The 12,931-nt window shown below is 37.4% G+C and overlaps 1 protein-coding gene across 3 annotated transcripts in view; it reads right to left on the minus strand.

Annotated features, from left to right (window-relative positions):
* Nucleotides 1-12,931, minus strand: part of ARHGAP26 (Rho GTPase activating protein 26) — a 266,010-nt gene that overhangs the window by 34,334 nt on the left and 218,745 nt on the right. The gene's annotated exons all lie outside the window — the stretch shown is intronic.

The following is a 12,931-nucleotide window of genomic DNA, read 5'->3' on the forward strand; positions in this document are numbered from 1 at the left end:
CAATAATCAAACTCAGAGACCACCAAGAATCCCCATTTCAACTCTGAGCTACAAATATTCTCCTTTATTAGTACCAGTCCAGTCTAGTCCAGTCCAATCAAGTTCAATCCAATACAATCCAACCCAAGGCCATTAAGTCAAGTAAATGAAAAGACTCCTTCCATAATAACTTCCATAATAACTGATACATTAGATTTGGTAATGATATCTTTCAATAAATTCATTACACATCCTACTTTTGAAGCAAATGCAAACTTTGGAGTGTGTTTGGCCAACTCATAGCTTCATGTTATCTGCTACTGATAGCTGTATTGGAACAAAAAAATTGAAAATGGTAACTGAACACTGGAAACTATTTCTATTAAAATATTATAACCATTGGAGTCAGATACCAAGCAATTTTAGGTGAAATAACTATAGTTTTCTGAGTAATAGAATTGCTTACAAGCAATAACTGCCTTCTTTTTACTAGATAAAAAAATATCACGGATATCTTTTAAAATACACTTTATAGGAACCAGAAGACAACATGATGCCTAAGTTTTATATGGATTTCTCTGTCTTCCTGTGGAATTCGAGGAAATGGACAGTGTGAAAGGAGCTGATGGCTTCTTTCCAGTTTTCTTGTGGGAAAGTATCCTCATCATAAAAAAAGTAGCTCATAATTTGGCACCAGAAGAGCATTCTTGACCAGATTAGAACAGTTTTTTAAAAAATAAGTTGTAGTTCATGGCCAAACTTGCTTTACGTAGGGGGTCTATTCAAGAAAGACCGTAACCTCTACCTCAGAGAAATATAGAATCAAAGAAAGCAATGGAATAAGTAGTACAGGGCAGATAAAAAATGAAAACTAGGACTGAGTGAATTTTGCAAGTCAATTTTTTAAAAAAATGAAAGAACGGTTTTAGCACAAAATCATTCTAACGAAAGCAACAATGTCCTGCCCATGTCTGTCTCTACATGCTTCATGAATGTGAAAATGAAAGCTACCCATTAGTCTCTTTTAGAGCAGTTTTGCAAAGCAACAATTGCTCAAAATAGAATCTCCCATTGCTGATCAATGGATGTCCAACAAATAATCCTTTGAAGCTTTCCCCATGTTCACCAGCCATTGTCTGTTCATTGCTTCAGCCCAATGGTCAGTTGCCCCCGGTTTGGACTGATTCTATAGAACCAATAGTAAAACTGGTGGGAGGCTCCGTCCTTTGACCCTGACATCATCAGAAGCGATCTGTGCATGCGCAGAAGCATCTGCACATGCACAGAAGCAAGGCGTGCACGCGAGCACGCGCGATTCCGTTGCGAACCGGTAGTAAAGGTAAGTAGAACCCAGCCCTGCCTCAGCCTCATTTTCTCACATTCCATAACCATAATCTCACCTGCTGATTGTCAATACACGTTGGAAGGCAGGGCCAATACACATGTGCAAGGCCTTCAAGAATAAACTAGTCAAAGCCTGCTTGCCACATTAGCCTCTGCATTCCCATCTTCATCAGAGTTTAGTTGTCACCTCAGCTTTGCCTCAAATTATAGATGACTCCATAATCTTGGCTTAAATTTGGGGCATAAGACATAAAGAAATGCGACTATCATTATCATTTAACAGTTTTAAAAAAACAAATTCCCAGGCTCTAAAAGATGAAAACACAAGAAGGGAGGTGTTTAATTGTACTTTCTGAATTTTTATGTAGTGGCTCATCGTTAACTTGAAGAATCACTGTGCTGAAGCAACGGTCAGCAAAATTCAGAGAATGAAACGTACTTGCAACTGCAGGGAAATGAACAGGATTGCCTCAGAACAGATGTATTTTCATTCACTGCCAAGGAACCAAATCAGAAAGCAAAAGGGATACCAAAGTCAATTAATTGCATTAAATAGAAGAATGCAAATATCGTAATTGTATATATAATTGTATACATACAAAAGATTATTTCCCCATTTAGTCATTAAAAGTTGACTTCTCAGATAATATAAGTACTAATATTAGATTTATTCCTTTCTCCTAAATATTAATTTCACCTAAATTTAATTAGTTTCATCTCAATCAATGCTCTCCCCTTTAAAACCAAATACATGGCTTTAAATTGCTTACATGCTTTACAATACATTGATTTTTTTCCCCCATCAGCCTTCAAGTAAGATAAAAAGAGCAATTTAATACGTTTGATAGATTTATTTTCCTCAACATCCAATGCAAAATATGCATATTGATCTTTATCCTCTTCCATTTGTCAATGAAAATACTTTCCTCATCTCTTAATTCTAGGCTAAGGTGGGAGGAGGTGGGCTAGCACTGTCACATTGCTTTGTGAGAATTGTGAATACAGAAATCAAATATGGAGATTCTCAGTCATCCAGGTCATGGCTGTCACAAACGTGGTTTTTTTTTTTTCCAAAAGATAACTGGACTCGCTTCTCTAGTTACTGTACCTTTCCTTGAGAATTGTTCTCAAGGAAAAACAAAGTCCAGTTGCCTTTTGAAAGAAAAAAAAAAACACTTTTGGGACAAATACATGATACCACAAATGAACACAAAGAAATAATTCAATATTTCTATTTCTATTTATTTATTTATTTATTTATTTATTGGTTCGATTTATCTTGAATCGAGTCTTGGTTCGAGTCTTCTCCGGAGACTCAGGGCGGCTTACAATGCGTTAAGCAATAGCCTTCATACTTCTGTATATACCTGCTTAGTAGGGCTTTCGCCCCCCCCCCCAAGTGGTGTTCTTTTTTATACAAAGTCAGCTTATTGCCCCCACAAACCGGGTCCTCATTTTACCTACAGTACCTCGAAAGGATGGAAAGCTGAGTCAACCTTGAGCCTGGTGAGATTTGAACTTGCAGTAACTGCAGGCAGTTGGTGCTATTTAACAGCACTTTAGTCTGCTGCGCCACCAAGGCTCTTTTATTGTATCGATCATGGATTGACTATATTGATTAATATCTGGAAAATCTCTTGTCATTAATAATAAATGATATCAATTATTTGGAAATATTAATGGGCAAGGAGGCAATCTCTTTACCTTGAAAAGTGTACCATTTGTTGTCCCTAGAAGAGTACGCAAATCCTTCAGAAATGCAGAGTGCACACATGCCTTTAGAATAGAATAGAATAGAATAGGAATGGGAATGGGAATGGGAATGGGAATGGGAATGGGAATGGAATGGAATGGAATGGAATGGAATGGAATAGAATAGAATAGAATAGAATAGAATAGAATAGAATAGAATAGAATAGAATAGAATAGAATAAGCTTCTTGGATGAGAAGTGAAACATTTTCAAAGAAAAAAAAACCAAGAATAGAATAACAGAGTTGGAAGGGACCTTGGAGGTCCTCTAGTCCAACCCCCTGCTTAGGCAGAAAACCCTACACCACTTCAGACAAATGGTTATCTAACATCTTCTTAAAAACTTCATGAAATTCATGGCCAGTGTATTAATTTGTTCATATGATGTGCTGCAATATCCTGGTGACAGTATTTGCAGTACAATAATCTTGTTTTCTGGTACTACTGGTGTCCCATTTCTCTAAGCCACTAAAAAAGTAAAAATGTCGCTTTGACCGGTCTGAATGTTCATGTCCCTCTTGCTTTAGCTTTTCTTTTGATGGTAATGAATTTATACCACTACCTCTGTAACCTCATTCACCTGAGTACTTTTTTAATTTCCTCTTCCAGAAGAAGGTACACTCAGCAGATTTAATGAGGTTGGCCAGGATACCCAGGTGCAGTTGTTGAAGTACAGCATTTTTTAAAAATGGAAAATTATCTGAACAGGCAAGCTTTGGAGAAAGCAGCAACTGTATACAAAATGGACAAAGATTTCTTCTGGGACGGTGACTGACAAAAGTAAGATTAGATTAATATGACAAGAGCGCTGAAGTGGAACAGCCTAAGCCTAGATTTACGTCAACTGAAATTACAAATACTAAATATGGAAAAAGGAAAGTGTGGGAAGGCTTTTTCTTTTTTTGAGTTCAGGGAAAATGTATTTATTGCCTTGAAGGATAAGAAGAACCCTGCTGGATTGGACAAAGGAAGGTTATCCTGAATTCAGCATTGTCAAGCTAAATATTCCCAGAAAGGGTACAAACAGAGCAGGCAGGAAGGCAATAGAGCTTGGCTACTGCCTTCCTAGACAAGTGCTGTGAAAAACTATGAAAGAAATGCGGATTCAAATGGAAATTATAATAATATCCAAACAGTCAACAAAATACATTTCAACATTTTAATGAAAGCCCTTCCACTTCTTCATAAGAGTCATTTCTGTCTTCTGTCATTCTGTTTTTAACTGTTTAATGGTTAAATTACAGACAGTCTTTGACTTATGACCACAACTGAGCTGAAAATTTAAGTTGCTAAGTGAGTTTTGCCCCATTTTACTTTCTTGCCACAGATGTTAAATGAATCATTGCAGTTGTTACATTAGTAACATTAAGTGAATCTGGCTTCCCCATTGACTTTACTTATCAGAAGGTCGCAAAAGCTGATCACATGACCCTGGGACGTTGCAACTGTCATAAATATGAACCAATTGCCAAGCACCAGAAATTTGATCATGTGACCATGGGGATGCTGCAAGGGTCATAAGTGTGAAAAGTAGTCATAAGTCTCTTTTTTCAGTGCCATTGTAACTTGGAACAGTTACTAAATGTTGTAGGTTGAGAACTGCCCCTGTATTGATAGACTAGACTAGACTAGACTAGACTAGACTAGACTAGACTAGACTAGACTAGACTAGACTAGACTAGACTAGACTAGACTAGACTAGACTAGAATAGAATTCTTTATTGGCCAAGTGTGATTGGACACACAAGGAATTTGTCTTGTGCATATGCTCTCAGTGTACATAAAAGAAAAGATACATTCGTCAAGAAACATAAGGTACAACACTTAACGATAGTCATAGGGAAAAATAAGCAATCAAATCATATTAGGAAAAAGTCAATATAAATCTTAAGGATACCAACAACAAGGTTACAGTCATACAGTCATAAGTGGGAGGAGATGGGTGATAGGAACAATGAGAAGATTAATAGTAATGCAGACTTAGTAACTAGTTTGACAGTGTTGAGGGAATTATTTGTTTAGCAGAGTGATGGCGTTTGGGAAAAAACTGTTGTGTCTAGTTGTTCTGGGGTGCAGTGCTCTATAGCGTCGTTTTGAGGGCAGAAGTTGAAACAGTTTACATCCAGGATGCGAGAGGTCTGTAAATATTTTCACAGCCCTCTTTTTGACTTGTGCAGTATACAGGTCCTCTATACTACACGGTTTTGTTTTAACTGTATACGCTGTCCAGAGTCACATGCAAGTGAGATGGGCAGCTGTATAAATCCAATAATTTCTTTAAAAATAAACAAGTCATTAGCTGAAGTAAAACGAGAAAATAATCAACATATCAAAAGCTGATGGCCAACCCTCCTTTCTCCATTATTTTAAAAGCAAAAATAAAAATAGCAACCACAGCAACAAAAAGCCTTTGGCTGTGTGAGCTGCACATATGGTGCTGTGCATATGTAAGAATGACTACATAATTGTGTTATGCTAGCACATCTAACAAGTCAGACCGTGTCCACTTAGGAGATACTACAGTTCAGAGTATGTAAATAATGTATATGCATACATTGTGTTTAGCATCTACGCAAGCCTATCTGTGCCCCCTAATGGAAAGAACGTGCCATGATCACTCAAACACAAGTTGCTCTGTGCTAAAGGAGAATGCAGAGGGCTTTCTAATTTTAGGTTATTAGCAAACAAACCAAAAAAGCATTCATCTGGAAACTGCTGCTATTGTCTTTTACTCTAGAAGCATGCATTTTCCTCCAAAGATGGTAGTATGTAGGTTTTTCTGTTCTCTTGACAAAAAGGCATTGTTGGAAAGGGAAATGAGTAATCTAACGTTGTTGAATCAAACACACCTCAAAGAAGAGGAAGAAGATTCCACACGTCCAAGATTGGGACACAAATCACAGGAAGATTGTATCAACACAAATTGGGGAGGACAACTGCAGATCCTATAATGACCGATACAGCTTAGAAATGTAATCTAAAAGAATTACCTATGGAATAAACCCAACATAATCTCCTGATTTAATCATGTTAACATTATGAAGAACGTGTTAGGCATTTAATATTTAAGTATTAAATATTACTCACCAAGGCCCAGATTCAAGAGAGAAAACTGTATCATAATGAGAGACCATGATAAAAGGCATTAGGAATGGCCAGGAGCCTAATTTTGATGATTTTTGAGGGAGTTGCTTGTTAAAAGTTCAGCGATCCTTATATCCTATGAAGTAGACATTGCTATTGTCTCTGCTTAGGATAAATTAAGGAAACTCTTTTTGTTATCCATGGAATCTTATTTAACTATTGTTTCCCATGCAGACATCCATCTTCTATGTAGGACTGGATTTCATCCTGCGTATTTAAAATTGGTTCCAAAACTGCAGAAAAACCAATGTTTCATGCTTGCAAGGAATATCCTTTGCCCACTTAGAATACAAAATTTTAGATTGGGGTCTTGTAAAGTTCTAAGATGATCAACATCATATTAAAGTAGTAATATACAGTATGTAGAATTACCTTACCTGGAGTCTCATTACACATAAACTTTTAGTAACTTTGCAAGGCACCATTGCAATACTTGACCAAAAATTTTAATAAAGTAGCTTTACTTTGCAGGTGATATGAAAGAGCCAAAAGTTGCAGAATTAATTCTGCTCAATACAAATACAGATAGTCCTCAAATGATGATAGCAATTGGGATGGGTATGGACATTAAACATGAGAAGACCTATCCACATTGCTTAGTGACAGCAATCCCAGGCAGTCCTAGATGCCATCATAACCCCAATACTTTGGCCAATACTTTGTTCATAAAATATGCAGCTGAATGTGTGTGTGTGTGTGGGGGGGGAAATCAATAAAATTTGATTTAAAAAAAAACATAATTCCATGATGTGCAACTTGTTAAACAGAAAGAGATGGGAGTCCCAGGTAAGGAACAGAAGGGTGCCATGCAGGAGTAGAGGGAAACCGTGGGGTGGGGTGGTGGGCAGGGCAGGGCGTGCATGAGTCACGCGAGCGACCACACAGGCTGAATAGAAGCACAGGGAGGGAATGTTGTATGTGACAGAAAAAGCAGAAGTGACTTACTGAAGCAACTTGTGACCTTTCTTGTCGGCTTCCCCATTATCTTTGCTTCTGGGGAGCCACCAGGAAAGGTTGCAAAAGGCAATCATATAACTGTGGCTCCCTGCAATGTCATAATTGTGAGCTGAGCACGAGAGTGCCCAGATTGTGATCACATACAAATCAAATCAAATAAACAAATCAAATAAACAAACATGAACGAGGGGGTATTGCAGTGAGTGACTGGAACTTTGAGGACTAGTTGTAAATAGATTAATGCTATATCTATGTATAATCTTGATTTCATCTTACTATATAGAGGGGAACCGACCACATCATGTACAATATTCTTGCTTTGTGTGAGAAAGTAATACTTGTATTAAATACAGGTAGTCCTTGGATGACGACCATTTGTTCAGTGAAATTGCAATGCTGAATGAATGGTAGTTATGACTGGTGCTTGAAGTTCTGGCCGTCTTAGTGCCCCACAGTCACATTTGGTAGATTGGTGACTGGCCTGTATTTATTCCAGCATCTCATGGTCATGTTCTTCTGCCCTGCTTTAACTTCCTCTGTTGTAACTCCCCCCCCTCCCAAATCTACTAATCTCCTCCCTGGGTCAGCCATTTTTAGCTGCTCAGCACTCCCGCCTACCCCTGCCACCCCCAGCAGACCTTAGCTGACCCCAGTTTTCTTCCTCCAGGAAACAAAGTAACCAAAATTATAATCATTAGTCTAGGATATAAATCTCTGCCATATGGCATGGACTGTGAACAAGGAATTTCATGACTCAGGATCCCCAAATATCGCTTACTTTAAGAAACTACTGATGCTGCAATTCAGAAATATGATGGCAAAACATGATAAACTGATCAAAATAAACACAAAATTGAACACAAAAGAGCACATCTATCCCCCTCTCCCCGCCACTTTGGTTTATGTGCCACAGGTCTTCTTATTTGATCTTTTGGTTTAAATATCGTCTTCAAACCCCTAACTTTCATGCAATTACTATAGCAATGCTATAAAATCTGATCTCAAATTTGTAAACATACATGACTAAATTATCCTAATTTTACCCAGTCATGAGTAAGAAACTGAACATTGTTGTATTTTTTTCTTTCTTTCTTTCCTAATTTTCCATTCAGAAATGAAACTGGGTGGGAAATATATATTCCTTTCATTAAGAACCATTTGGCTGCTAAATAATTATGCAAAGAACATTTTTCCTTTTATTTGACTTAGTTTCTTATCTGCTAACTAGAATACTTTTTTAAAATCATGTTCCTACTATGGTTAGGCTGTGGGTACTACATATCTACACAAGATTTCATCCTAAGTGGAGGAGGCGGAAAACCAAAATTGGGGAGCACTAATTCTTGAGGAATAAAAGATCCTAATGGGAATCACCCAAAACCTCCACAGGAAAAAAAATCCCAACTCTAAAATAATTTCATGAGATTGAAATTGTTCCTATAGCAAACCCATATTCCATACTGAGTAGTTAAAGGGACTTGGAGCTGATGTCAATCCAACACAATTCAGTACCTTAACTTGACCTTGACAGCAGCAGATCTACTGTAGGGTTGTAGAAATTTTCATTCTTCTGTTCGCACTGTCCCTGAAATCCATGTGTGCTATTTAACTAAAGACAGAATACGAACTTTGGATGCATTCATTTCCTCCGAAATCAAGGCCTCCATCCTGACTACAACTAGTAAATAAAAATATTATGTGCATTCACAGAACAGCCACAAAGCAATAAAGAAAAGTGGGTGTGCAAAAGGCATGTACTAATGCTAGTAACAATCATTATTAAAAATCACACAATTGTTTCTTTTGAAGAAATGCAGCCGTTGGTGATCAAGATTTCAAACATGTCATTTCTTAAATAGTTTCAGAGTTGGTAGTGATACCTTACAGGACAAGCATGGTATATATTTTTTAAAATATTTCCTGTCCCTGAATTGGACAACAAGTGATCCCTATTGAAAGAAAGAAAGGGGTTTCAAAGACTATTGTTCAGGTTTCTAAGCCTACCCTGTGCCTAGAGATAAGGGCTCATTATCCGTATCGCTCATAAACATACATTTACCTGGTTAAATAACTGAGTGCTTGAAAAAAAAAAGAAAGAAACCACAAAAAGAAAAGGGTATATTTATGTGTGCTTCCAAAAAGCAAATTGTGAAGGTAGATTACTTATTGGAATACTGTGGTACCCGCTCATTATGGTCAATGCCACAACAAAGGGAGAATGAGTAGTTACTGAAAAGGAGGACCTCTCATAATGCTTCCTGAAGACTTTTTTTTTTTTTTTTTGCTTACCAAGATGCTTCCTATTGCTTCCTGAAGTAAGCAGGGCATACAGCAGCAGCAGCAAACCTGCCTTTTTCTCTCCACATAAACCCAGCGACCGTATTTCAGACAGGTAGCTAGCAACCACAACTCCGTTTATCACAAGCAAAAAGGGAAATTATGGGAATGGTGCACCACTTTGGATGGAAAGGCAAAAAGGTACTTCAAGGTGCAGAAGGGTAGAATAGAATAGAATAGAATAGAATAGAATAGAATAGAATAGAATAGAATAGAATAGAATAGAATAGAATAGAAGAGTTGGAAGGGACCTTGGAGGTCTTCTAGTCCAACCCCCTGCTTAGGCAGGAAACCCTACACCACTTCAGACAAATGGTTATCCAACATCATCTTAAAAATTTCCACTGTTGGAAATGCTCTGTTGGAGCATTCACAACTTCTGGAGGCAAGTTGTTCCACTAATTAATTGTTCCAACTGTCAGGAAGTTTCTCCTTACTTCTAAGTTGCTTCTCTCCTTGATTAGTTTCCACCCATTGCTTCTTCTTCTGCCTTCAGGTACTTTGGAGAATAGCTTGACTCCCTCTTCTTTGTGGCAGCCCCTGGAACACTGCGATCATGTCACCCCTACTCTTTCTTTTTATCAGACTAGACATACCCGGTTCCTGCAACCGTTCTTCATATGTTTTAGCCTCCTGTCCCCTAATCATCTTTGTTGCTCTTCTCTGCACTCTTTCTAGAGTCTCAACATCTTTTTTACATTGTGGCAAAACTGGATGCAGTATTCCAAGTATTGCCTTACCAAGGCATTATAAAGTGGTACTAACACTTCACATGATCTTGATTCTATCCCTCTGTTTATGCAGCCTAGAACTAGTTTATGCAGCCTAGGTACCAAGTTGGGATCTTTCTGCCATTCCTTAAAGCAACTGGATCTTTTTCCAGGGGTCGCACAGAAGTACTTCATGCGTTGTTAATACATTATGAATTATATGTATTGAAATAGTTAAATAAACATAAGTGAAATTAAATCAAACATGGTGCTTGTCTTGGCTTTGACTAGTATGGAGTGTGGTTCCTAGTTAAGTCTCTCAAAAAGAAGATGCAACTTTTTCAGCACAGAAAAAGTTGAGCAATCCTGAAATATTCAGTCTGCTCCCTACTTGATTGATTGATTATATGACATCAATTGATTCGATTCTTAGCGACCAAATGAGGATATAGCCTGAACTTGGTCTATCATTGTTACAATCAAGTCCATTCACACTATTGCTGGTCATCTTCTTCTCTTTCCCTGCACCCTTCCAATCATTATAAACTTCTCCAAAGACTTTAATACAGGTAGTCCTCAACTTACAACAGCTCATTAAGTAACCATTCAAAGTTATAATGGCACTGAAAAAAGTGACTTATGACCATTTTCCACACTTATGACCATTGTAGTAGCCCCATAGTAACATAATCGAAATTCAGATGTTTGGCAACTGACTCATATTTACGACAGTTGCCCTATCCCGGGGTCATGTGATCACCTTTTGCGACCTTCTGACAAGCAAACAGGAAAGCCAGATTCACTTAAAAACTTAACTAAGTTAGTTAAGATGTTAACTAACTGCAGATACTAAGTTAGTGTCACTAACTTAACATCTGCAGTGATTCACTTAAAGACTGGGCCAAGAAAGGTCATAAAATGGAGCAAAATTCATTTAACAAATGTCTCACTTAAAACAATTGAAATTTTGGGCTCAATTGTAGTTGTAAATCAAGGACTCTCTGTAGTCACATTATGTGTCTGAACTATGATAATTTGAGCCTGGATATTTGTGTCTCAAGTGAGAGCCTCTGCCTTGGCAGTGGCCTAAACACTGAACTGACTTCAACTGCTAGTCTTAGAAGCTCTTGTAGTTAGGGATGACTATCAGTTCATTAGTATGCTTTAACATACCAATATAAGGTTCAGAGTTTTTTTTTGAAAGGCTTCCTTTTTCTTCTCTGTTTCCATTTCTGCTCACTTTACAGATATTGTTGTAATACTACTTCTTGTCTCTTCAAACAGCTCTCTGAAATTTTTAAAGTTCCTTTGTGAGTTTTTCTGTCTGTCTTGGCTTTCCCTCCCCATCCCCTCTTCTTAGTAGTTTCCATCATTTGTTCTAACATCCAGTTTGCTTTTTTCTGTTTCTGTGGTAGTTTCTTTTCACATTTATCCTTATAACAACTTCGTTCTATCATTCCGTTAGTTCCTAAACTATTATGTTCAGAGCAAATTGAAGCAATTCCTGATGTTCTTGAAAAAGGTAGGAACATTTGCAAAATCATATTGTGGAAATTGGTTTGAACTTCCTCTGCTTAATATGGAATTTTCACATTAACAATTCGTAAATTCTTCCACTGTCAGTCTGTGGCCAGACCTTCGCTGTTAAAACCTCTTGTATCAATAATATGGTCCACTTGATTTCTGTGTACTCCATCCAATGATATCTATATATGTAAGTATCATTTTGGTTCTTGAAAGACCAAGTCAGAAACAATTAAATAACATAATAAGATACCCCCGCTTCATTTATCTTTCCTAGGCCATACAGTCTAACTTAATATTTCCAATTCTGGCACTACAGTTTCCAACCAGAAGCAGCACATCTTGCTTGTATGTTCTGTAAATTTCAAACTGAATTTTGATCATCAAACTCATCAACCTCTTTTTCTGCTTCAGTGGTTGGAGCATAAACTTGGATAATTGTAATATTAAAAGATTTTCCACAAACCCTAATTAATATTATTCAGGTCATTGACTGCATTGTTGCCTAGGAATGTTCTTGTTATACCTATCCTAACTATGAAAACAACACTGTTCCTTCTTTGTTTTTCTTGTCATGAGTAATAAACAGTGCAATCTTCCCGCTAAAGTGACCAATTCCAGTCTACCTTAACTTGCTGGTGCATAAGATGTAAACATGTAGTAGTTGATCCATTTCATCTTTCAGTGGGCTGAAATTTTCCTTGTTTATGTTTCTTATGTTTTATGTTCCTGTTGTAATTCTTTCTTTGTAGTTTTGCCTACATGGCAACATCACCAACTAAATATACCAAAGATGTTGGCTATGTCATAAACACTATTAATACTCCAAAAGATCCTCAGCTCTTCTTCAGTAACATGTTGTGTGCCATATTACATGAGGGGGCCTATCATTTGGCTCAATATCATCAATTACATTTTCTATCTATATGGTTTTCTTGGTAAAAAATATACATTTATTATTGCCTTCTCCTACGTTGTTGTATGAATTGATGAGCAATTGTCACTAAAGCGATCTTCTGTCTTCAGCATCTTTCTGTATTGGAATTGCTCAATATATGTGCCTGCTTGTTTTAGGTGGCTTCATGTTCTGGGCAACTCTGCTGGGATTATATAATTTTGGCGTACACCCTCGGAGTTCTACCCTTATCCCCACGAAGAATACCCCCTCCCTGCCATAATAAAGCA

This window comes from Pantherophis guttatus, chromosome 2 (genome assembly GCF_059756535.1).
Source record: "Pantherophis guttatus breed Tessera chromosome 2, ASM5975653v1, whole genome shotgun sequence".
In the NCBI taxonomy this organism is placed as follows: domain Eukaryota; kingdom Metazoa; phylum Chordata; class Lepidosauria; order Squamata; family Colubridae; genus Pantherophis; species Pantherophis guttatus.